This window comes from Dioscorea cayenensis, chromosome 3, assembly GCF_009730915.1.
Source record: "Dioscorea cayenensis subsp. rotundata cultivar TDr96_F1 chromosome 3, TDr96_F1_v2_PseudoChromosome.rev07_lg8_w22 25.fasta, whole genome shotgun sequence".
NCBI lineage: Eukaryota > Viridiplantae > Streptophyta > Magnoliopsida > Dioscoreales > Dioscoreaceae > Dioscorea > Dioscorea cayenensis.
The window spans coordinates 16,514,629-16,539,196 of NC_052473.1; the positions used below are offsets into that span (position 1 = coordinate 16,514,629).

The 24,568-nt window shown below is 34.3% G+C and overlaps 2 long non-coding RNA genes across 5 annotated transcripts; both read left to right on the forward strand.

Moving 5' to 3' along the window:
- The first annotated feature begins 6,871 nt into the window (after window positions 1-6,871).
- Window positions 6,872-15,869, forward strand: LOC120251822. Of its 4 annotated transcripts, none has more exons than XR_005533501.1 (5): window positions 6,872-10,441; window positions 10,691-10,784; window positions 11,159-11,247; window positions 15,497-15,586; window positions 15,681-15,869. It is a non-coding gene; the product is annotated as an uncharacterized LOC120251822 (long non-coding RNA). The 4 variants fall into 4 exon arrangements; XR_005533502.1 differs by lacking the exon at window positions 10,691-10,784 and having other exon boundaries at window positions 6,872-9,666; window positions 10,327-10,441; XR_005533500.1 differs by having other exon boundaries at window positions 6,872-10,784.
- On the forward strand, window positions 12,162-15,035 carry LOC120251837. The gene is made up of 2 exons (XR_005533504.1): window positions 12,162-14,100; window positions 14,155-15,035. It is a non-coding gene; the product is annotated as an uncharacterized LOC120251837 (long non-coding RNA).
- Window positions 15,870-24,568: the final 8,699 nt, after the last annotated feature.

Sequence of the window (24,568 nt, forward strand, 5' to 3'; positions counted from 1 at the left end):
AATTTAAATTACAACAATTTTTTTTAATTATTTTTCAACTGTTGGATCATTTGATCCAACGGTTGAAATTATAAAAAATCATCTAAAACCCTAAATCCATTCACAACTCCCAGTCCCCACTCCCTCGTCTCCCACCCTCGTCTCTCCACATACAGACATACCACATCCCTCGCCGCCACCATCTTGAAACCCTAGAGAAAAAAATCCGGTAAAAACCATTCTGCTCTCCTCCCATGAGCGAGAAGAGAGAGAGACAGAGATCTTCTCTGTTCTCGCCTTTGACGTGTCGCCGAACTCCCAGCCTCGCCTCTCCCGTGCCCTGACGCATCGCAGAACTCCCAGCCTCGCCGCCTCCATCGCTGTTCTTCTCACCTTTTCATCAAACCCTTTTCGCTCGACTTTCTTCGCCATCCATCCCCGCTTTGTTAGCAATTCCTGGCCACGCGCCCCAAGGTACTCTCCCTTCTCATCCTCTTCCTTTTCTCAATAGATCTATACTTGGGTTTTGATGCTTCGGATCTTGTTTGTTTTTTTACTTGATTTTTACTCGAATAAGGGTTTTGCTTTTCGATACCTTTTGAGACCTTGATTTTTCGATTGTGATATTGTTTGGTTGAATCTTGTGTTACTCTTGAGAAAAAGGAACAATCATCACTTGTTTGCTTTTTGCTTCTTTTTGATTGTTTTTAAGATTGGATTATTTGTCAAGGTGCTCAATTGTGGAATTTTTGGGGGTATTTCTTTTGATGATTCTTGGATGAGAATTGAAATGTATGAATTTTTGAGTGAGAAATTTTCCTAGAGAGTTGATGTTAGGGATTTTGTTTGCAACCTTAATTTATTGTTAAATGGCTCGTCTTTTTCATGCTTCCATTTGTATTAGTTTTCAAGTTTATTAATTGGATTATGGATTGTTGGTGTTTCATTTGCTTGTATACTTTTGTAATCGAAACTCTACTTTTGCCTTTTCTTTTTCTATGATCAAAATGACATCTTGCTTAGTGTTGTTGCTTCATTTTTTTATAATTTTTGTTTTTAATCTTACTCGTGATTATTGTTTAATCTTAAGAGCTTGCTTCTATGTGAAAATTAGTTAGCCACGTGAGCAATCGTGCTTTTTAGATCCGTATTTAATTGTCATTGTTTCGTCGTGGTTGCATAAAATGGTCTTTGTGGGGATGCTATTTTCTTTCTTTCTTTCTCTTTGTGATGACAATTTAAACATGGATAGTTTGTTATTTGTTTAATACTTATTAGTTTAAATTGTTTATTGATGCTTTATTTATTGAAAAAATGTGTTCAATTCAAATTGTCGAGGTTCCTATACTTTCTCCTAAGAGAGATCGGATATTGTTGAAAGTGGAAGTCTGCAACTTTGAATCCAATTGATTGGAAAATCTCAGAAAGGCATAGTGTGACCATTCTTGCCTCCAAAATTTCCATTTATACCAGTGTGAAACTTTTTCATTCCTCAAGGCTACATATTTAAGTTAGTTTTTGTGGATTTTCTAACTCTAGAAAGGAAAGATTTCCTAGTGTAGGACTAAATTTAGTATTTTATATTCTCTTTTTGCAAACATTTAGTCAAAATGCAGATTGAACAGTACTCCTCTTATTCAATTCTGTTTTTTCTGCATGAGATTTTCTGAATTTCTTGATTTGTGTTTCTGCAAGTTTTGTGGGTCTGTGTTTCTGAATTTCTGCAGAATCATAAGTAAGGTATGGTTGAATTATTTTATTTCCTTTTATATTATAGCATAAGGATTACATCATAGCATACAACATGCAATACTTTATATTTGATGATGTTGGACACCAAAGAAGGTTTAAGACCTAAGTGCATGATCTCTCTATAATTGATATAAATGGTATGAGCATCTGACATTAAGATGTAATTAACTAATAGCCAACTTTTTTCCTTTGAATTTAATTCTAAATCATGGGATTGTTGGTTGGATGTTGGTGTTGCATATGAGGAAATAAAATGGTTTTCGAGAGATGATTTGGACTCAAAAGATGAATTATACTTGCCCTTGGATTTTGTATTGGATTTTACTTTTGGGTTTATGCTCCGTGTTTTATTTTTTTATTTTTCAGTTATTTTGTTGGAATTTAAAATCTCTATTTATAGTTACTTCATTGTTTCTATTTGTAGAAATGTCCGAACCCTCGACACACAACAATCAATGGCCAATACTAACCTAAATCCTATACAAAGTGGCACTTATAGTGAAGAAGTAGAGACAATTCCATGTGACATAGAAGATAATGAAATTAAAAGAGGCCGGAAAATTTTTTCCAAAGTTTGGACATAATTTCATATTATAAATATTCAGGACAGAAATGAAGTAGTTCAAAAATATGAATGCCGTCATTGCAAGAAGAAATATGCAGTTTCCAAGTCAGGAACAACCACTCATCTTAAGAGACATTTAGATGATTGTTTGTATTACAGAAAACAACACAAGAATCAAAAAAATTATTAGTTTATTACCTTGGACGAGAGGGATGGTGAAAACAGCTTTTATCTTTCTCAACACAATCTTTTGACATGAGCAAGATTAGAGAAGTTATGGCCAAAATGATTACAGTGCATGAGTACCCATTTAGTATGGTAGAGCATTTTTGGTTTAATGTGTTAATGAAGTCCATGAACTCTCAATATGAAAGAATATCAAGAAGTACATCAAAATCAGATTGCTTGAGATTGCATGAAATTGAAAAAGAAAAACTAAAAAAAAATCTGAATAATGTTGAAAGAGTTTGCCTTACCTCCGATACTTGGACATCAAATCAAACAATTGGCTATATGTGCTTGACTGTACACTTTATTGATTTGGATTGGAAACTACAAAAACGTATCATTAGTTTTTATGAGCTTGAACCACCTCACACGGGTATTGTCATCTCCGATGCTATTTCAGAATGTCTTTTAGAATGGGGTATCCAAGATAAAGTTTCAACAATCACATTAGATAATGCAACAACTAATGATGTAGTTGCAAGAAGTCTAAAGTCTAATTTTGAATCAAGAGGCAAGTTGCACTACAAAGGTCATATTTTTCATATACGTTGTTGTGCACACATTTTAAATTTGATGGTCCAAGATGGTCTCAAGGAAATTGATAGTATAATTCACAATATAAGAGAAAGCGCTCAAGTACTTAAAAAAATCACCATCCGTATTATTTAAATTTGGCAGTTGCAAAGGCAGATGAATGTTTGTACAAAAAGAGGATTGCGTATTGATGTTCCTACACGTTGAATTCAACTTATGAAATGTTGGATCGTGCTTTTTAATTTCGAACTGCTTTTTGATCGAGTATGCTATTAGAGATGCAAATTATAAATGGTTGCCTACTTGAATCATCGGGAAAATGCCAAAAAGTTCTTTGAATTTTTGAAATTTTTTTATGATGTTACACATCTTTTTTCATGTGCTTGTATCCTACTGCAAATACATTTCTACCGGAGGTTTGGAAAGTTAAAGAAGTTCTAAATATTCATTCAAAATCTTCAAATCTGTTTTTGAGAAATGTAGCAATAGTAATGGGTGAGAAGTTTGACAAATATTGGAAAGATTGCAACATGCTTATGGCAATTGATGTTGTTTTAGATCCAAGATATAAAAATGGTGTTGATAAATTTCTATTTTTCCTCGTATTTATCCCGATTTTTGAACATATTGAAAAAAATAGTTCAAATTTGAAACAAAGTTATGGTGGATGTATTTGAAACATATGCAAGTGAAAAATGTCAATGAACAACCTTCAAGTTTTTGTGGCTGTTTTTCAGTAATCGTCCCATTAGTGTTGCGACATCATCGAGAAAACCAAAAAGTAGAGGCAAATCTGAATTTCGTTTGAATTTAAACGAAAAAAATGATCTAACACAACCTATGAAATCTAATTTGGAGATTTACTTGGAGGAAGGGACGATGGAATGGGAGCAAGAGGATGCTACTTTTTGATGTTTTGAGTGCAGTGGCGGTTAAATTCTCTTAAATTTTGAACTTTATCCAAAAATGGCCCGTGATTTTGCTCACAATTCCAATGACTACTGGTTTGCTTGAATCGACCTTTAGTCTTTGGTGGGAGGGTACTAGATAAGTTTCGCAGCTCTCTTGCTCAGACGTTAAAAGCTTTTAGTATGTACTTTCAGATTGGCTTAGAGCCACTCAAAAGAACACAAAAACCAAAAATAGTAAGTGTATTTATTTAGAAGAATTTATAGTTTTTTATATTAATTTAAGGTTTTTTCTTTTACCTTAATCTAATTGTTTTTTTATATTGTATAGATTGAAGAAGATGAAGAAAAACTAAAGTTGGATATTCCCGACAACTTTGCCACTCTTTAAGCATCCTTCATGGTCTGTTTCTTTCATTCACATGGGTAAAGTAGTGCTTCACTTTGAAAATATTGCATTTGTTTTGTTTGATAGGGTGATACTTTAGTAAGTGAACATGGATAGGTTGATGTTTTGGCTCTTTGCAAGTTGAGGGTATTTTCTCAGCTTACTGATCTTTTGGCTCTTTGCAACTTTATGAATTTAGTAAAATATTTTTGCCACAAGATTTGCTTTCTGACCACAATTTTGTCTTTTGGCGGGAACCCTAATATATTCATTCTCATCTTTGGTAGAATTCTTTTCATCGCCTATGATGTCCTTCATAAGATTGCAATCCCTCAAACTTAAACGATGATTTGCAGGGTAACTATATATGAAGCATGTTACTATTCTATCATTTCTCCATTTTCTACCATTTTTTTATATATTTCTTTTGTAGGAGGGAGTACTATTATTATATATTGGTTATTGTGATAATATTGAGATAATTTCTCACTATTATATGTATCCTTGACATCTTTTTGATTTTCTTCTATTTGCTCAAATGTAGTCCAGATATGCTGAAGGCATTCCATTAGATGGTATATTTGTTCATCCTTCCATGGTTGAAATGTTGGATGATGCTATAGAGGATGCCATTGAGCATGGTAACTGGTAAGCAATTACTTTGGCTTTTTTTTACACTTGGATGCTAGGATTGTTGGCAAAATTCACCTTTATATTTGTTCATCCTTCTTTTGAACCCTTAATCTTTAAATCTGAATGTTAAAGTTTTTGTTGTTAATGGTTTCTAACTTTTGATCAGGTATAATTCATTTCATCACACTCGATTCGAGCAAAGTCCAGGTGATTGTTTGTATGAGAAGTCACTCAAAAGAAAAGAAGAGACATGTGTGTTGAATGTAGCAATTATGTAATTTGTTCCAAGTTTATGTGATTTGTTACAAATTTATGAATTTAGCATATTTATTGTTTTTTGAATCGAACTCGAACCGAACTTGAGCCGAAGATTAAAATTTCGAACTCAAACCGAATTTGAACAAAGATTAGAATTTCGAACTTGAACCGAATTCGATCTGGGCTCAGCTCGTTCGAGTTCTATTCATTGCCAGGCCTAATATGCACAGTCAAAAATCGATCATTAATTTATTTTTATATGCATAATCAGGAATTGATCGTTAATGTGTTTTTGCTTGGTGATACGCAGATTGGGTAGTAAGACTGTTCTCACATTAAGAGAGTTTTTGACATCGTTACGTCTGTCTATCACATTCGGGTTCAAAGCTAGAAGGTTTAACCCATGTTATTTCATGCCAATGGTCCTATTTTATCATGGCTTTTTTTTTTAACATATCTCTGATTTTCATTATATATTTTCTTTTTAATAGAATGTTTATCCATTTAACATCTCATTCATCGTGATGACTCATAATAAAATAATATTTAAATTGTCAAGTGTGTAAAAAAACCATTTATTTTTTTTTCTTTTACGCATTGGTTTTCAAGATGTTGTTCCAAAAGTAGAGTTGGTGCAAGTGTTTTTTTAAAAAACAACTTTTTATTGATTTTAAACATTTCCCGGATGGAAAACAAGTTCCAAGATGAAGTTGTTGCAAAAAATAGAGTTAGTAGGGCCAGTGACTAGTCACACAGCCTTTTTTTTTTACCTCTATAAATACCAAGTTAATGGCCTCATTAATCTTTGCCCATTTGCTGAGTGAGGACTCTCAAAAGACGAGATGAAGAGCATGAGAGAGCGCTGCGGGAAAAAGGGTTGGTAGTCCCAAAGCTCTGCCCTCTTCTTCTTCGCCGCTTTCTCTTCTCTCTTATCCTCAAGCTCTTTGTGATTCCTCCTCATCTCATGGGGCCATGCTCTTCTCTTTCCTTTTTCCATTCCATTCCATTGCTGCTGCTGCTGCTTTGCTTCTGCCTTCCTTGTTTCGATTTAGAGGCCATGACGATGCCCTAATCACCTTCGAATGCGATCGCAGCGTTTGAAGGCGTGTGATGTCTCCAACTCTCCATCGTTGATCGATTCCTCTTCTTTGCTGCTCCTCTCTTCTCTCTCTGTAGCGATGGTGTAGCGGCTCGGATGGCCTGCTCTTTAGCAGGCAACCGCTGCTCCCGTTCTCGTAGAGGGAGGGGTTGGTGTGTTGTGGGAGAAAAGGAATGGTCTTGGTGGGTGGTATCATGGATTAATGGCGAATCCAAGCCTCTTCTCTATGAGGGATTTGAACCCTCTGGTACTATTGCTACCAATGATGATGATGATCATGATCATGATGATGCTTATTAATGGCGATGTTAAGCTTGTGTTCGCTTGGCTGTGATGATTTGCGGTAGAACTGCCTCGAGATCAAGTGGCGTGGCAGCTACTGCTGCAGTCCTTGATTCAGTGTTTATCTCTCTGATAATAAAGGTCAGATCTGAGCCTCCTCCTCCCCACTTCCTTCTCCTCCTCCTCCCCCTTTCTCTTTCTCTCTCTCTCTCTCTCTCTCTCTCTCTCTCTCTGCGTGTATATATATATATATGTGTGTGTGTGTGTGTGTGTGTGTTTTCTCTCTTTTTTACTTGAGAGCTTTTCTTTGTTCCTTTTTACTTGCCGACTAAAAAGGACCGGAAGGAGTATATGATAAATGTGGGTTGAGCAACAAACCTCAACCATTAAGTTGGAGGGGCTTGAACTCGCGACCTTTGAAGTCTCTGCTACTACTACTATTACTACTACCATGATGATGATAAAGAAGATGATGAGGAGGATGATGATGATGCTTGTTAATGGCAATGCTGCACTTTTGTCTTCTCGTGGCTGTGATGATTTGACATAGAAGAGCATCAAGATCGAGTGGCGTGGCAGCTATTGCTGCAGCCTTTGATTCAGTGTTTATCTCTGATTATAAAAAAAAAGGTCAGATCTGAGCCTATTGCCTCTTGGTTTCTCAGTAAATGATGAAGGCAAAGAAAGAAGGCAATGCTATCTAAGGTCCAAACTTCAATTATGTGTGTGTGTGTGTGTGTGGTCTGTGATGTGTTTGTCCATGGCTGGAGACAGCTCCTTGGTTGCTATAAATCGGAAGAGTGACATATCAAGTCCTCTCGCATGCTATATTTTCTTGCATTGTTTCATAATTGTTCTTGTTCTGAAAGCGTGTGAAGACCACATTCACATTAGGATGATGGTAACTCTTTCCTTTGCCAAGTGTGAGAACATTGGTTAAGGTCAGTGGCTTTGGTGGTTATTGCTGCAGCCATTCGTTGATTCTGCCTTATCTTTGATAAGAAGGTTTGATCAATGTTCCTTTTTCTTTGAGGAAATTAACAATGACTCTGATATTATTCAATTTCTTAAGAAGGCATGGGGTTCAGTTTGTCCTTTTTTTATTGATTTGTGGTCTCTCAATTTTATTTTGTCTTTAGAGGCAGTGATGATTCACCCTTGAATCCCTTCATTAAATTTGGTACTTATTAATATGAATATGTAAGTCTGTGTCTTTCACACTATTAGCTTAAGCTATTGTGTTGAATCCTTATATACATTTGGCCGAACTGAGTTCTGCGGGTCTTTGCCTTTGCTATGCATCTTAGAAGCCAAAATTTAGGTTGCGTTTGGATCATGGAAACAAGAATTGAAAAAGAAATGGCAGGGCTGATCACTACAGCAGCCATATTTGGTTCGCATTTTGTATTAATGTGATGAAAAGGGTGGATCTGAGCCTTGGCTTTCTTCTTTGTAGTACATGGAAGCGTGGCAAATAAGTGATGTGTTTAGTGGAAGTAGGCAAAATAATGAAGAGTGTTATTTCATAAATCTCCATGAAATCTTCAGTAGTGACAATTTCTGACCTTTAATAATTGTACATATCTTATTTATCTTCTATGCTAGGTGACTTTTTATTGAGAAAATTGTATTCCTGAATTAGTGACAGTAGATTAATTTTTCGCTTCCACGGTGCTCTTTCATAAGTGAGAAGGCTAGATAAACCAAGCTTAGATATCATGTTGTAAATTTTCTACCGAATACTTTTTTAAGTACTTCTATTTCTTGTCTATAACTCTCCCCTTGAAGAGCTTCCATTTTTCTTCAGAGGGCATTAACCTTATTTGTAAGGACATGTCCAGACCATCTTAATAATCAGTTTTTTCTTATTAGTAATAGCCTAATAGGTGTCACTCTCATTTTATTTTGGATAAATTCATTTATTAATCGGTTCTTCCTACTTACACATGACGCCATGTTAACATTCTCAGCCATGACTATTCTTTATGTATATTATTTTTTGACCACCCAACATTTAGGCCCTTGGATTATACTTGGCCTAACAACTATTCTATAAAATTTCAATCTAAGAGGTATTCTATGGCCACGTAAAACTTTGGAAGCTCTTTCTTAATTTTAGTCATCTTGCTTGGATACTATTTATGACATCTTCTGTAAGTTCCCTGTTATCTTAGATTAGAGAGCTTAGGTATTGAAAATTTCTACCTCTACCTATCTCAGTGTCATCCCTTTGGTTTAGATAAATAAGATAGTAGTAGTTTGATTTCAGCTCTCCGGTCACACACACGTCTTTGGAAATATGAAATTACATAATAACCTCATAAAATTTCATGTCTCTGGACAAAAATCATGCACATTGTGTTGGAGGAGAGTACTGTGTGACTAGATGGCAGCCATCCCTAATACTTGTTTAAATGGCATGGCAGCTAAGGTGAGGGGTGACTCTCCATGCTGCTTCTGCAGCCATCCCTAATACTTGTTTCAGCATTATGTTTGATTCAAGGTCAGATCTGAGCTTGATGTTTGAAGTTGTTATTATTGTTATTGCTGCTGCTGCCGCCTGGCAGTCTTCTTTGCTCACTGTGTTGCCATTGTGGCGTAAGTTAGTGAGTGCCTTTGCCGTTCAAGTTGCAAAGGGGAATAACTTCCTTCTCTTATTCTATGTGCAGATTCTTCCTAATAGTTCCGCTTGCACATGGATTGTATTCATGCATGTTTGTGCATATGGTGGCACTCTTTTTCCCCCAAGATCTTCCTTTTTTTGTTATAGTTATGTCCGGGAGTGGCGCAACTTCCAAGTGCCACTTTTCAGCTGTTTGTTATTTCACTACCACTGGAAATAGCAGTTGGAAGGTGCAGTTGACATTCTTTGTCGTTCTTTCTGGATTGAGTGAATCATATTCTATTGTTGTAGAAGCCTTCTATAGGACTTAAATATGTTTAAATCCTTGTGTCCTAGAGGCTGTGATGAACAACCCTATGCCAATTGTGGCGGGGCAGGTTGTGTTGACCTGCAGCCATATGTTGCTAAGAGATTTCAGTAAGTTGGCACTACATTTTCATTTTCTTCTTCTTCTTCTTCTTCTTATTATTATTATTATTTTCTATCCTTTGGGATAATAGCCAATGTGACTGATATTAAAGGGTGGTTCTGAGCCTTTCAATTCCTTCCATATTTACATCTTCTAAAATTCAGAATATTTCTTGGTTTGATGAATCTTGTTTTTGATAAGAATTGTTAGATTTTATATTTTGTACTAGTGAGCCTTATATGGGTGCTACATAACTTAGGGGTCTTACACCAAAAAATCTCAAGACTTGGTGTCTCAACCTTTATACTACTCATATATAAACCCATTACACTTCTATCACATAACCGATGTGGGACTATATTTCCAACAAGAAGTAGTTAAGAAATTCGTCAGGTGTGAGCACAGGTTTTTGTTGAGCTTGCGGTTATGCTCCATAGTTGTGCATGTTCTTAAATTCAATTAAATGCGGAGTGCTTGTTGCCAATTTGTCAAAAATAAAAAAAAAATAAAAAACTGCTAGCCCTTGGTCATTGTCAGATGCATACTTGTGAACACACTCACATTAGAGGCGATGAGGATACGCTAAGCACCAGTGCATGTAAATTTTGCATGTTTGGAGGTGATTGATGTTTTACTGACCGCATCTCTTGACCATGTTGATCTCTCAGTTATGTAAATGGCGTAACAGCTTGGATGGCCAGTTACCTAGCTGGTAACCGCTGCAAACTTTACGTACCTGAGTGCCAATGCATTGGTTGAGCTATGGTGATTGGTTGGAATCAGGTGACTTGCAGAAGGCGAATCTGAGCCTTGTTTTATTTTTGTTGCAAGTATTTGTGACTTATATTTTTCCAAAAGAAGCACTAGTTTTCTTGTTTATTTCAAAATATGTTGGCATGATTTAATAGTGGACATTGTTTGACGCATGAAATTACATAATATTAATTTTGATTCCGGTCCGTTCATTACATTTTCATACATCTTTGAAAACATGAAATTACATAATATCCTCATAAAATTTTATGTCTATAGAAAATCATGCACATTGTGTTGGAGAAGAGTGTTATGATCAGCTGTGATGATTTAACATCAAAGAGGGTTAGATTTAAATCGCGGGGCAGCTAAGGTGAGGGGTGACTCTCCATGCCATTTTTGCAGCCATCGCTAATACTTGTTTCAGTAGTATGTTTGATTCTAGGTCAGACATGAGCTTTATGCTTGAAGTTGTTGTTGTTGTTGTTTCTGTGGCTGCTGCAGCCCGCCAGTCTACTTTGCTAACTGTGATCTCAGTATGGCAGAAGTTAGTGAGTGTCTTTACTGTTCAAGTTACAGAAGGGAACAGTTTCCTTCTCTTATCCTTTATATGTCCAGATTCTGGCCAGTGGTCTTCTTGCACATGGATTATATTCATGCATGTGTGTGCACATGCGGGTGTGATGGTTTTTTTTATGCATTTTGGTGCTTTGTCACTTTAAAGTTGTTATGTGGTTTCTTTTTCAGGTCAATCAAAGGGATCTGTGGCTTAGATGAAAGCTGTTGTTTTGGTAAATGAGACAACATCGAGCCTTGTTCACAATATGTGAAATTTGGTACATTCTGGTGCTCAATTTCATTATAATTATTTGTACGCGTATTTGGCCTAACCCACCATAGATTGGCTCCTTGCATTTTTATTATTGTTTATTTAGGAATTTTAGAACCTCGAGTATTACAATCATCTTGCTAGATTGTTAAGCCTTTTCTGATTTGATGTTTATGGAACTTGCTGTTACAATCTTCAGTAATTAACAACTTCATTCGTTCTATGGTCTTTTTAGAATGCTGGCCAGTTAGTTTTGATTATTGAGTCAACAATTTAATATTATTCAATATAATGAGCGATAAGGATGTATTTATTTGTATTTTATGTAGGGTAACTTTATAACTGTACAACACTGCCAATATTCACAATTTATTATGCTTCTCCTATACGAATCATTTATTATTTGAGTGTCATGTGTCTGAACAATAGGTCTTTATGACAATTAGCCTCCTCCTCAAATGGGAAATTTGGTTCTGTTACTTTCCCTGATGCCTAAGCTATACAAGGTAGGTGCCATGGTATTTCTGTGTCAATTCTGCTTAAACAGGAAATGTTCTACTGACTTTATGGAAATTCCCTAAACTAGCATCACCACATTTTGATACAAGCACAATATCTTATAATTGAACTGTGGATCCTTTGTTTGTCCTCACCCGGCCGACATGGGGATTGGGTTGGACCCTTGGCAATTCTGCGTTTAGCGTGTTTTGAATTGTGCAATAAGAGTCCTGCAAACCAAGGCTTAGTAATGGTGCCAATACTGTTATACTAAAGGCCCTTTTGTATCTTTCACCAATTCTGCTATATGGAAATGTTTCCTACAATTCTATTATTTCCCATTGACATTGGCTTTGTGTATGCATGGAACACTACTGATGCCACATTGCGTGCACGCTGGCGTGTTAAAAATGGCGTGGCAGATTGTTGTGGTCTGCAGCCATTTGTTGTAGCACTGTCAGTGGACTTATGTGACTCATCATCATCACGTGTGATGAGTTTTATATAGATATATGCAATTATGCCACTTTAATCAATAGGGATGGGGCTCTGAAGAGACTAAGAGAGAAAAGGAGTGTGAAGGGTTGGTAGTCCTAAAGCTCTGTTCTCTCTTATCTTCAACCCTGTAATTCCTGCTCACCTCCTATTGCTGCTGCAGCTGCTCTTCTTGCTCTCTCTTGTCACTTTTTGGAGGTGATGTAGATGTTCTTATAACTGCCAAACGAAATTGCAACAAGTGTTAAGGTGCATGACACCTCCATCGTTGATCCCCAGTCCTGTTCTATGGCCCTTTCTCCTTTCTCAACAAGTGTTTCTGGGATGTCCTTGCCTGCCTCTTAGAAAACAAAATTAAGTACAAGAATTGGAAAACAAATGGCCTGGTCACTATAGCAGCTTCTTTGGTTCTTGCTCTTCATTAATGAAATGAAAAGGGCAGATGTGAGCCTGCCTTCTCTTCTCTGAAGAACAAGAATGAAATCAATGGTGCATTCTGAGTGATGAAAAAATTGAGAAAACAAAGAAAAAAGGCTATTTGCATCTATCTTCTTGAAATCTGCCATCTTTCCATTTGAATTGCAAAAATCTTATCTGTTATCTTGATGTCTCCTATTCAAATTATATACTCTCTCCATTCCAAAATACATGTCGTTTAAGGATTCAAATGATCTGAGTTTAAGTGAGCTAGTTACTTTCAATGTTGCATTCAAGCAAAGTTTGTCCTCCTCTTTTTTAATTTGAGGTAGTGATGATTCATCTGTAAGTTTTGCGAGGATTGAAATGGCGGGGCAGCTTGGTGTGCTGCAAATATACAGGTCACCGCTGCAGCCATCTTTGATTCTTGTTTATGAATCATGTTTGATAAAAAAAGAAGGATTGGATCTTAACCTCTCTAGTTTTACATGGAAATTGAATATATGTCCAGGGGCTTATTGTTTCCTCTCGAGTGCGGGATGAGGATGACTGAGAGAGAGAGAGAGAGAGAGAGAGAGAGAGAGAGAGAGAGAGAGAGAGAGAGAGAGAGAGATCTTTATCCTTGAATCATCTTCTTTGTTCCTTTCTTATCTCTTTGTTGCAATGGCGAAGCAGTTTGGAATCTGGATGGCCTGCTTCTCTGCAGGAAACCACTGCTCCTGTTCTTATGGAGATAATTGGGGCCAAAGAAGAGGGATCTTGGTGGTATGATGGATTAATGTGTGCTCACGTGCACCTCGTTTGCAGCCCTATCTTCTCTGCTGGTGGTGGTGGTGGTGGTGAGGCCTAGTTCCCTTGCGACTGCATTGTTGTTGGCCATGTCTCTGTGAGGCTGTGATGATTTGCCCAATTATACTTACAAGAGTCTCAAGATCAAGTGGCTTGGCAGCTACTGCTGCAGCCCTTGATTTAGTGTTTATCTCTGATAGAAAGGGTTACACATCTGAGCCTCTTGTTTCTTGTTTTTTTGAACACAATGAAACAAAAGTACAGAGACCATATTGTCGATGACAACAACAACAATGACAATAATAATAATAATCCAAATGAGGTCAGAATTAGATTTGAGGTCAGATGAGGGTTTGCTTATTTTGCAAACCCTATAAAGTTTATCTAGTTCATGACTACCATTTTCAGAGGTAGTGATGATTTGTCCTGAAGTTTCATGTTTAAAATGGCGTGGCAGCCCCGGTGACCTGCAAATCTACAGGCCACCACTGCAGCCATCATTGATTCTGGTTGTTGAATTGTGTTTGATAATAAGGACTGAATCTGAACCTCTCTTGTTCCTCTCAGAAGGAACTAGTGGCAAGCAAAGCTAAGGAAGGTGTCGGTTGATGACAACTGAAATTATGAGGGAACTGAATAGCACTCTCTTTCCTAATTAGAGGTTGATAACTGAAATTATGAGGGAACTGAATAGCACTCTCTTTCCTAATTAGAGGTTGAGGGTTTGAGGAGGTTTGTCCATGTCCCTACAAACTCAAAAATGAGAAGAAGATGAAGAAAAGGAAGGGGAACTGTTTTCTTTAGCCTGGTTGAATGCCAGGAAGACAAGATGTATCTTCAAATGAATGAATAATATTACATCAATAATAACAACCATTAGTCATAACTATTTGGGGAATACTTTTTCACTAGACAACAACAATAATATCTTAACACACTGAGCTCTTACCTTGCTTCACTTAGGTGTTTGACATCCTACACAAGGGACTGGTGTCAATTGGGCAAGGCATTTTGCTCACCTTTGGCTTTTATTATGAATTTTAGAGACATGCAAATTGAAATTTTATTGGGTGTGTATATATACATGCAAGTAATACATTTTAGTGGCTTACCAATGATTAAGTGGTATATTGGTAGTTTGGATCTGTTAGAACCTTTTACAAGTGGTGAGAGTTTGAATCACAAGTGGAAGCATATTTCTGGGAGTGCGAGGAGTGGTTGTGTGCTGGTGGTTCTAGTGTCTACGTGTGCGTGGACCATGTTATCACTTGCTCCGGCGAGGCTCGTCCACTTTTTGCCTTAGCGGTCTAATCCTTCATCTTTGCCAAAAAAAAAAAAACCATTTAAGTGGCTTGCATAATCACATATGTCAAGGCATCATGCATTTTTGTAATTTTACCTCAAGTGAAAATAGCAATTCAAGGCTGGTACATGCATTCCATTGTTCCAAACATGACTTTGGTGTTCCTTCATCTTCATCTTCTTTCTTGTCTCCATTTATGTGTCTCAAGAGGCTGTGATGATATCCCCTAAAACCAACTTGTGCTTGGATTGAAGGGAAAGAGAAAGTCCATGGCTCTTTTACTTTCCACCCCCAACATAAATAAAGAAATTACCAAACGGGCCCAGAGTTTGCAGAAATATGAAAAACCTGAAATTGAAATGGAGATGGATGGCGAGGCATCATGGAAGGCTAGCTAGACTGTGTTGGCTACCATTTGCAGCTATTATCATCTTCCTGATAGCAGGGTGAAACTGAGCCTCTTTCCATTTTCCACTATGAGTTCTGCATTGACCTATCAAGTAATGGCTATGAAAAGTTCGATACGGCCTCTATCATTTTAAGAGGCAACTACACTATAGTTCTCAGATTTAGTTACCTGATTATCATTTTAATGTCAGCCTGATTTAGTTTTCTCCTCCACATGTGTATGCTGTTTCATTGGCATGCTGCCATTGTGCTGTCTGCATTGCATTGTCATGAAACATCCCCATAGGTCAGTTCTAAAAATGTTGCTATTGAAACAACAAACATGGTTGCCATTTTCTTTTTCTAGATTGCAGTTGGAGGTGGGATCAATCAAATTGATCATATTTGTAAACAGTAAAATGAAGACTTGCCCAAATTTGTGATGACAGCAGCTATGGTAAGTTTTTCATTGGGATTTATTTATGATGTTATGGTAATAACTTTATTCTGTGGTTTGACCTTCAGGCTGACCAGGAGCTTACTTGGTACAGGTTTTGGCTGTGGTTTCAACACATGAGAGAACGTTCAGTTAAGCCTGAAGAAATTCTCAAGCTTGTTAACACTCTTGTACATCAATTGTTTTCTCTTGTTTATTTGATTTGTTGCACATACTTGCTGATAAAATATCCATTGAGTCAATAATTTAATAAAAATGCTGGCCATATCCACTATTTACTATACCTCTCTTGAGGCAATCACTTTTTAACTCTGTACTGGTGCATCTGAGTCAAACTTGTTGGTTCTATTTTAATGTGGTTATAAATAATATCTTGGTGTCTTTTTATGTTGTTCAAAGGAACGCTTTATTAATTCTCAATGTATGTATGTATATACATATGCATATCAAGGTTGTCAGACCTGGATTAGTCTGGCCGGTTTAACCGGAAAAATCGGGAATCGGTCATGTGGCTGGTTCGGGTATATCCCATTGAATCGGGTATTAAAAAATCCGGTGTTAACCCAGTGACCCGGACGGTTCAACCGGGAACCAGTTGACCCGGCCGGGTCACAATGTTTAATTTTTCTTTACAATATTTAATAATTTATTATTATTTTCTCATTAGACGATAAATAGAATTATAATATATATATATCATAAACATACCAACAAAAATTAACATTTAAAAATAAAATTTATTAATGTGTTATGTAAATATTTTCTAAAAATTTAATTTATTAAGAAAATAAAACAATAAATGAGTGTAATTTTTATTATAAAAAAATATAAAATTAAAAATATTTTTAATTAAATAAAAAAATATAAGAAAAATTTAAAAACAAAATAAAAACTTAATTGAAATATAAGAATTAGTGAATTAAATTTTTTTATCTATTTTTAACAAAATCAACTAATAAACAAATAAATAAATAACACTGAGAGAAGTTCGATAATTATATATTAATATATTAAATTTGTAAATATTTAAAAATGTAAAAAAATAAATGACATAATTAGAAAACTCTACTCAGTATATAATGTCATTTATCAATTTAAATATCAAATTTGAGTAGGTTTTTTATATTATAATTATGGGTTTAATATTATATTTGCTCATTAATTATTATAATATTTTTTTATATTTAATTATTGATTCCCGGTTCAACCTCGATTCGGTTTTTTGACAACCTTGATGCATATGTTCATATTTTTTTAAATTTAATTTATATATTTTTCAAATATATTGAACATTATAAAAATTTTTATACCATTCAAAAAAATACATATAATCAATTAATAAATTATCCAATTTTAAAAAAATAAATTACTAAATTATCCTTCTTTTTCAACCATATATTTTTTAGGGTTATGGGAAAAATTGAAAAAAAAAATGTATTGTAAAACGATAATTATTTTTAAATAATTTTTTTTTCTAAAATTACTTGTATTTCAGAATAGAGGGAGAATATTGAAGTTTTCATGAGGGTGTACTACATGCAAAGCTCTTAAAAACATTTATATTTTGTAAGACTAGGCATTCTCCTTGGTTTCACATCGGAGTTTTTAAAATTGTAAGGGGTTTTGATGTAATATCATATATAAAAAATAATATAACTAAACAACTCCTATAATGAAAGTTGTTATATTATATATCTTGAATTTCAAAAAAATATTATAGATATTTATTGCACAAATAAATAAGTGTATTTAAAAGTTTTTTTCAATTATTAATATCATAAATAATATAAATAAAAAAACTTAAATGCAATAAAAAAACATAAATTGTTCATTGAATCACTCTGGGAACAGATTATACATCTAGATTATAAAATCATTCCAATCATCTCCATCAAATTGTTTAAATATTTTTTTGTTTATTAATTATTTATTTTTAATAATTAATTATTTTAAATGAGCTAAATAAAGAATGCAGTAAAAATAGCTGAAAAGATGTTTCTCTCTTCCGTATCTTTGTTAGATGTAAAGTTATAATCAAGGTAGTCAGACCCGGCCCGGGGATTTGACCCGGCCAGATCAAGGGGTCAGGGGTCGATGGGTTCGACCGGGTTGAACCGGGGTCAACATTAAAATATTAAAAAAAATATATAATAATAATTAATAATGATAAAAAAATAATATAACCTATATTTTAATAATTAAAAATAATAAATTATTAAATATAATATTTAAAATTTTAATTTCATATAGTTTTATTGATTTTAAAAAATATCTTAAATAAAATTAAATGTAATATTTAAAAATTTAATTTTTTGTACCATCAATCCATTCTTGATTTTTTAAAACCATAAAATTAAAAAAAACAACCCTAATGATCCTCATCTCACCCTTGTCTTCTTCCATCGGGATTTGGAAAGAAAAAATCACGTGCCACCACTCATGTTCCTCTTTCTCTCTCCTTTCTCTCATTGTTCTCCCTCTCCCTCTCACGCGTTTCTCTCGTCTTGCCGCCGGCGCACCATTTTCTCTCCCTCACATCTTCATCTCATCAGCGTCACTTTTTTTTTTTTAAAATAATTTTAATTATTTGACCCGAGTAAACCGGCCGAGTCAACGGCTTCCGAGCAAACCGGCCGGGTCACCCGGTTTTTGGCCGGGTTGCTTCCAAACCGAGTTAGAGGGTATAACCGGACCGGCCTCATAACCGGTTCCCGGTTTTTCCGGTTGAACCGGCCGGGCCGGTCCGGGTTTGACAACCCTAGTTATAATAACTGTGTTAATTAATATATTTTAAAATAGACTTTCATTTTATAAATAATTTCTATTTAATAATATATTATATATAAATGTATGTGTAATTTAAGTTTTTACAATAACATGCATGCAAAGCTTCTAAAAAATACGCAAATTTATTATTATTATTACTGTTGTTGTTGGGATGAGCATTTGCAACATCAAAATTGATATTATTATTTTCTTTTAATGAACTAATCCTATAATCTCAGATAAAGTGCTGCATATAACATTGAAAAATGACACATGACAAATTTGAATATTTTAAGGGTTGTACATGTAAAAAGCCAATATCTATCTATCTATTTCATATAGAGCACTGTATTCACCTATTGCATAACTTTCATTTTCCTTCTGATAATAACCATGAAAAGTTATTTTTTAAAAAAAATAAGTAGTTATATTTAAATTCTAGGAAATGAAATTTCACTCTTCTGGATTTCTCAAAATAAGTAGTTATATTTAAAAAATAAAAAATATCATCTTGTTTATTTCTAATAATAACCCTAAAATTACTTTTTTTTGTTATTTTTTATTTGTCCCTTTCTAGAAGGCTCTTAATTTTTTTTATTTGTCACTTTAAAAAACCAATAGGCTATTAACCATTTTTTCCCCCAAAATTTTTTTCTACCACTTTTTTGGATTATAATAAAATAATTAAATGCATTATCCCTTCAAAATGCATGTAATAACTTATTTAATGGTGGCAATTAAAAATAGCTTGCCTTTTTATAAAAAATAATTATTTGCATTGTGAAAACTTACAAGTAAAATTGGATGTAATTATCACTTTTAACTATTTCAGATGAATTAAAAAAATTAGTTACATCCTTAAATTTTGTCAAATATCATCGAGTTTTTAAAAATCACTATTTACTTAACAATCCCATTAAATCTCCTCTCTCTTTATTCTTAAATGCATTATTCTAATCTATGTTCCAATTAATCTAAAATAAATAAATAAATAAATAAATATTTTCCATAATTTTTAAAATTTTAAAATAAATCTAAAAATTGAACATTCATTCCCACCAAAAATTTGTTTTAGAAATAAAAAAAAAGTTAAAAAACTAAAGATATATATTGTTTTCAATAAAAAAATCCCCCTCTTATTATAATTTTAAAATAGAAAAAATCAATCTAAAAAATTTCAACATTCATTTCCACTAGAATTGTTTTAAAAATAAAAAAAATTAAAGATATATACTTTCAATCAAAATTAAAAAAATATTCCCTCCTTCCATAATTTTTAAAATGTGAAAAAAAAACTAAATCTAAATTTGAACATTTATTCTCACCAAAATTTGTTTAAAATCAAAAGATCACTCAAAAGTTGAAAAATAATCTTTGAATGAGAATGCAAAAACAAATTTCAACTTGATAAAACAAGTTAAGTGTAAGGGATCAAATTGCTAGGCCTTGGGCTTACCGCGATTAAGGTCGTAGGTTTTGTTGAAATAAGACTGATGGGAGGATGGGATGATCGGGGTGGTGATGACTAATCATTGTTGAATCTTAAGGCTTTGCTTGGGTGAGGTGAAAGAGAGGTTCATAAAAGAGTGTAGAGTAAAGTGTTATGGTAATATTACTAAAATACCCTGAAATATATTGCAATGAGATTATTAGATGTTACTATAAATTACTAACAAAAAAGACATATAAAAAACAAATATTATAAATATTCTCTTACCATAAACATGCTTAAAAAAAATAAATATGATTTTTCAAAATTATTTGGAAAGGTTGAGGGTGATTTTTGTCCAACAAAAATCAAAATCTTGTCAACCCTCCATTTTAACTCTCTCATACCATACCCTCTTCTAAAGGGGGTAGAAGGGACTAGGGAGAGATTGATGAGGGATTTCTTTTAGTTTGAAAAACTTTGATTTATTCATTTATTTATTTTTAAATAAAACACACAAAATTAGTTAAATTGAAGATTTCCTCTCAATAGAATATTTAGTATAAAATTCAAAAGCAACAAATTTTTTTTTTTATGGATATATATAAAATATAAATTTATTGACCTTGGTTTGGTTGACCTCGATTGAACCTTAGACACTTGATTCTTGGCTTCGCAAGGTCATCGGGGTGAGTTTGATAACCTTATAATTAAAGAGTAATGTTATATCAACTAAATGATTTTTATGAAATTGTATCCCAAATGAAGTGGTGTCCATGTCACACTTAATATCTTTCGTTCTGTCCAATCTCAAATAACTTTAGAAATTGAGGATAGCATCACTTGCATGTTGGCGCTATGCTTGATTGTTGGAGAAGGTTAAGCGCCATCACTGTCCATGATTCACGAGTTCACAAAGTTCGTCACCATCCATGATCTCCTTTTTTATGATCATCACCGGCATAGGATCATCTCTCATCTTCTCCATCACCATATTCTCCTTGAGCCTTCCATTGCCTCAATCCGACATCGTTGATGGGATGGGTCCCAGGATTTCATTAGAGATTGGGGAGATGGAAATTGGGGTGTCACTAGACAAAAAGGGTTTGGGGGGATTTCATAGAAGATCCTATTAGAGATAAATTTGTACAGCTAGTTTAGCTCCTCTAATTGTGGATCTTGTATTTGTAAATTGGCTAGTTTAGCTCCTAGATTAGCTCCTCTAATTGTGGATCTTGTAATTGCCTTTGCCCAGCTATATATGCAAAGCCAACCCCGATCTCAAGGATGTGGTGTATTCTCTCTTCATCTTGCTATCTCTCTTCATGGTATTTGTAAATTGGCTAGTTTAGCTCCTAGATTTGCCTCTTAAAACTATTCAGGCAGACAACGGCACCGAATTCGTGAATCATGCATCCTCCCAGTTGCTCGCATCTCGTGGCATCCTGTTGCGTCTTTCTTGCCCCTACACTTTGCCGCAGAATGGCAAAGCTGAACGTATCATTCGCACATTGAATAACATGGTACGTACTCTACTTACCCATGCCTAGGGGTGGGAAAACGGGTTAACGGGTCGTGTTCGTGTCGGGTTGACCTGTGAATCTGACACGTTTAACCCTGACACGAACATGACACGATTATTAAACGGGTTATTTTGTAGAACATGAACACGACACGTCTAAAACCCGTGTCGACACGACACGACACGTTTAACACGTTTATCTTAAAATAGGTCAGTACAACCTGTTTATCTGTTTAAAACACGACACGACACGTGACACGAATATTTAATCAAAACATTTTTTTAAAAATCCAAACTAACATTAAACATAAAATACTTAAACATCATTAAATCCATTAATTCATATGTGATAAAAAAAATAGCCAAACAACATAAAAACATAGAAATATAAAGATACATATTGTTTTACTTGTCTAAATTAAAACAATCCATTACAAAAATAATAAGCTAAGTTATTTATCCAAATGCACCGAAGTAGAAGATGATGGACATTCTGCTTTGTCGTTGGGATTAAGCTCTACCATGGTTGCCAATTCCTCCACCTCATTTTGCAAAACATCTACAAAACAATAAATAGATAACAAAAAATATATATGAAAATTATATTGAAATAACACTAAATTAAATAAAACATACATAAAAATATAATACCTTTTAATCCATATATCCAATCTCGAGTACAAACCAATGCTTCAACCACATCGGGGCTTTTAGCGCACTTCTATATTGGTCAAGAATCCTTCCTCCGATGACTAAATGCGCTTTCGAAAGCAACGATCGTGATAAGAATCATGAGAATATCACGAGCCATAGATGCAACACTAGGATACCGAAATTCATTCCCTTTCCAATATTTTAACACATCAAGTTCAATCTTCCTATCCAATCTCGGTTCATCTAAGTATAGTTCAAGTTCGCACTTGTGCGGAGTAGTCTCATGACTAGTAGCAGCATCAAACATCTTACAAAATTTTTTTTAAAACAATTTAGATTTCTATTTACATTCACATATAAATTCAAATAAAATATAGTATGAAAATAATATTAGTAAGTACCTTCACTCTTTAGTTCACATAGACATTAAGATTTAACAAAGATGCACATTAAGTGGCCATAGTTAATACACATGGATTTCTTAATTCAGATTTCACATGGACATTAAAATTTAACAAAGATGCACATTAAGAGGTCATGAAGAAAACTAAAGACATGGACATGCAAAAGTATATATGAAAAAATTCAGATTTCACATGAACATTAAGATAACAAAGATGCACATTAAGAGGCCATAGTTAGCAAAAGACATGGACATTAAGATTTAACAAAGATGCACATTAAGTGACCATAGTTAATACACATGGATTTCTTAATTCAGATTTCACATGGACATTAAGATTTAACAAAGATGCACATTAAGAGGTCATGAAGAAAGCTAAAGACATGGACATGCAAAAGTATATATGAAAAAAATTCAGATTTCACATGAACATTAAGATAACAAAGATGCACATTAAGAGGCCATAGTTAGTAGCAAAAGACATGGACATTAAGATTTATCAAAGATGCATATTAAGAGGTCATGAAGAAAGCTAAAGACATGGACATAGACATGCAAAAGTATATATGAAAAAAATTCAGATTTCACATAGACATTAAGATTTAACAATTCAGATTCACATCCATATTAAAATAAAATACAGTACAAAAAAATTATAAGTACCTTCATCAAATCTTCTGAAGTATTATCGGAGCAAGTTTCTGAAGCATTATGAGTTGTTGGAGCTAAATTGGTTGATCTAATTGATGCCAACGGAGATACATCCACATTATGATCAAAAAGAGACTTAAGAACCCCTCGCAATTCTTCCACCTTAGCTTTTCCCATATCCACACCATATCTCATTTTTATAGCTCCAATCCACAAAATGAAACTTATATCGAGGATCCATAATAATAGCCATGGCTAGTAACTTATTGAAATCATCCCAATATTTCTGAAAAATTTTTCAAGCATCACAACAACCATAGAACTCATGCACTCATCAAAAGCCATCCACCTCGTCTTTCATTTTCAAATAAGCGGTCACAACTAAAGGAAAATACATGTTTGTAGTTGGATACTTTGAACCGGATAATAGATTGGTAATGGCATAAAATAGAGCTAAATTTTTTTTAATTTTCTCCACTTTCTCCCATTCATCTCTTGAAGGGCAATGCTTGAAGTTTGAATCACTCAATTCTAAATGCATGAATGCACGACGATAATAAATGGCACTTTCAAGCATGATGTAAGTTGAGTTCCATCGAGTAGTGACATCTTGCCTTAATCCTTTCTTGCTATCAAGAGAACTATGAGCAACACATTCAAGAAACTTTTCCTTTCTAACTTGAGAGCCTTTCACATACTTAACACATTCACGAATTTTAGTGACACAAGGATCTATGCATTTCAGCCCATCTTGAACCACTAAATTCATAATATGAGCCCAACAACGCATATGAAAATACTTTCCACCATATACAAGTCCATTTTTGTTAAGTAATTGAGTCTTCAACAAAGTAGCACAAGTATCATTTGCGGAAGCATTGTCCAATGTCAATGTGAAAACTCTTAAATCAATCCCCCAATCACATAGAAAACTATGAATTTTTTTAGATAATGATATCCTATTATGAGGAGGTGGCATATAACAGAAGTTCAAAATTCTTTTATGCAAAACCCAATTCTTATCAACAAAGTGAGCAATCAAACATATGTAACCATCAGTAGTTAAAGATGACCAACAATCTGAAGTCAAACAAATCCTTCCAGGTGACACTGCTAGCATATTTTTGATATTATGTTTTTCCCTTTTAAACATCTTTAGACAATCAGCCTTACAAGTATTTCTATAACAATATTCAAATCAGGTTTCAAATATGTCAAAACAGCTCTAATTCCTTCAAACTCCATAAATTGAAAAGGTAGATCATGCATAATAATGGCACCCGTTAACAAATCTCTGAAGGTTCCAGCATCAAACTTATTACCAGATAAAGACATAGATCCAGAGCTAATTAGTAACTGACCTACATCGCGGATATCTTTTCTAACACAAGTGGAGATGTGTCGCTTCATGTTTCCTGTCCCATATTTTGAGTCAGCAATGTAGGTTACTCCACAATGTTTGCATTTGCATCTCTTCTTCTTATATGGTTGCTCTGGTAGAAGATCAAAATGGTTCCACACCGCTGAAGTAAACCTTGTTTTGCGAGACACTTTTTT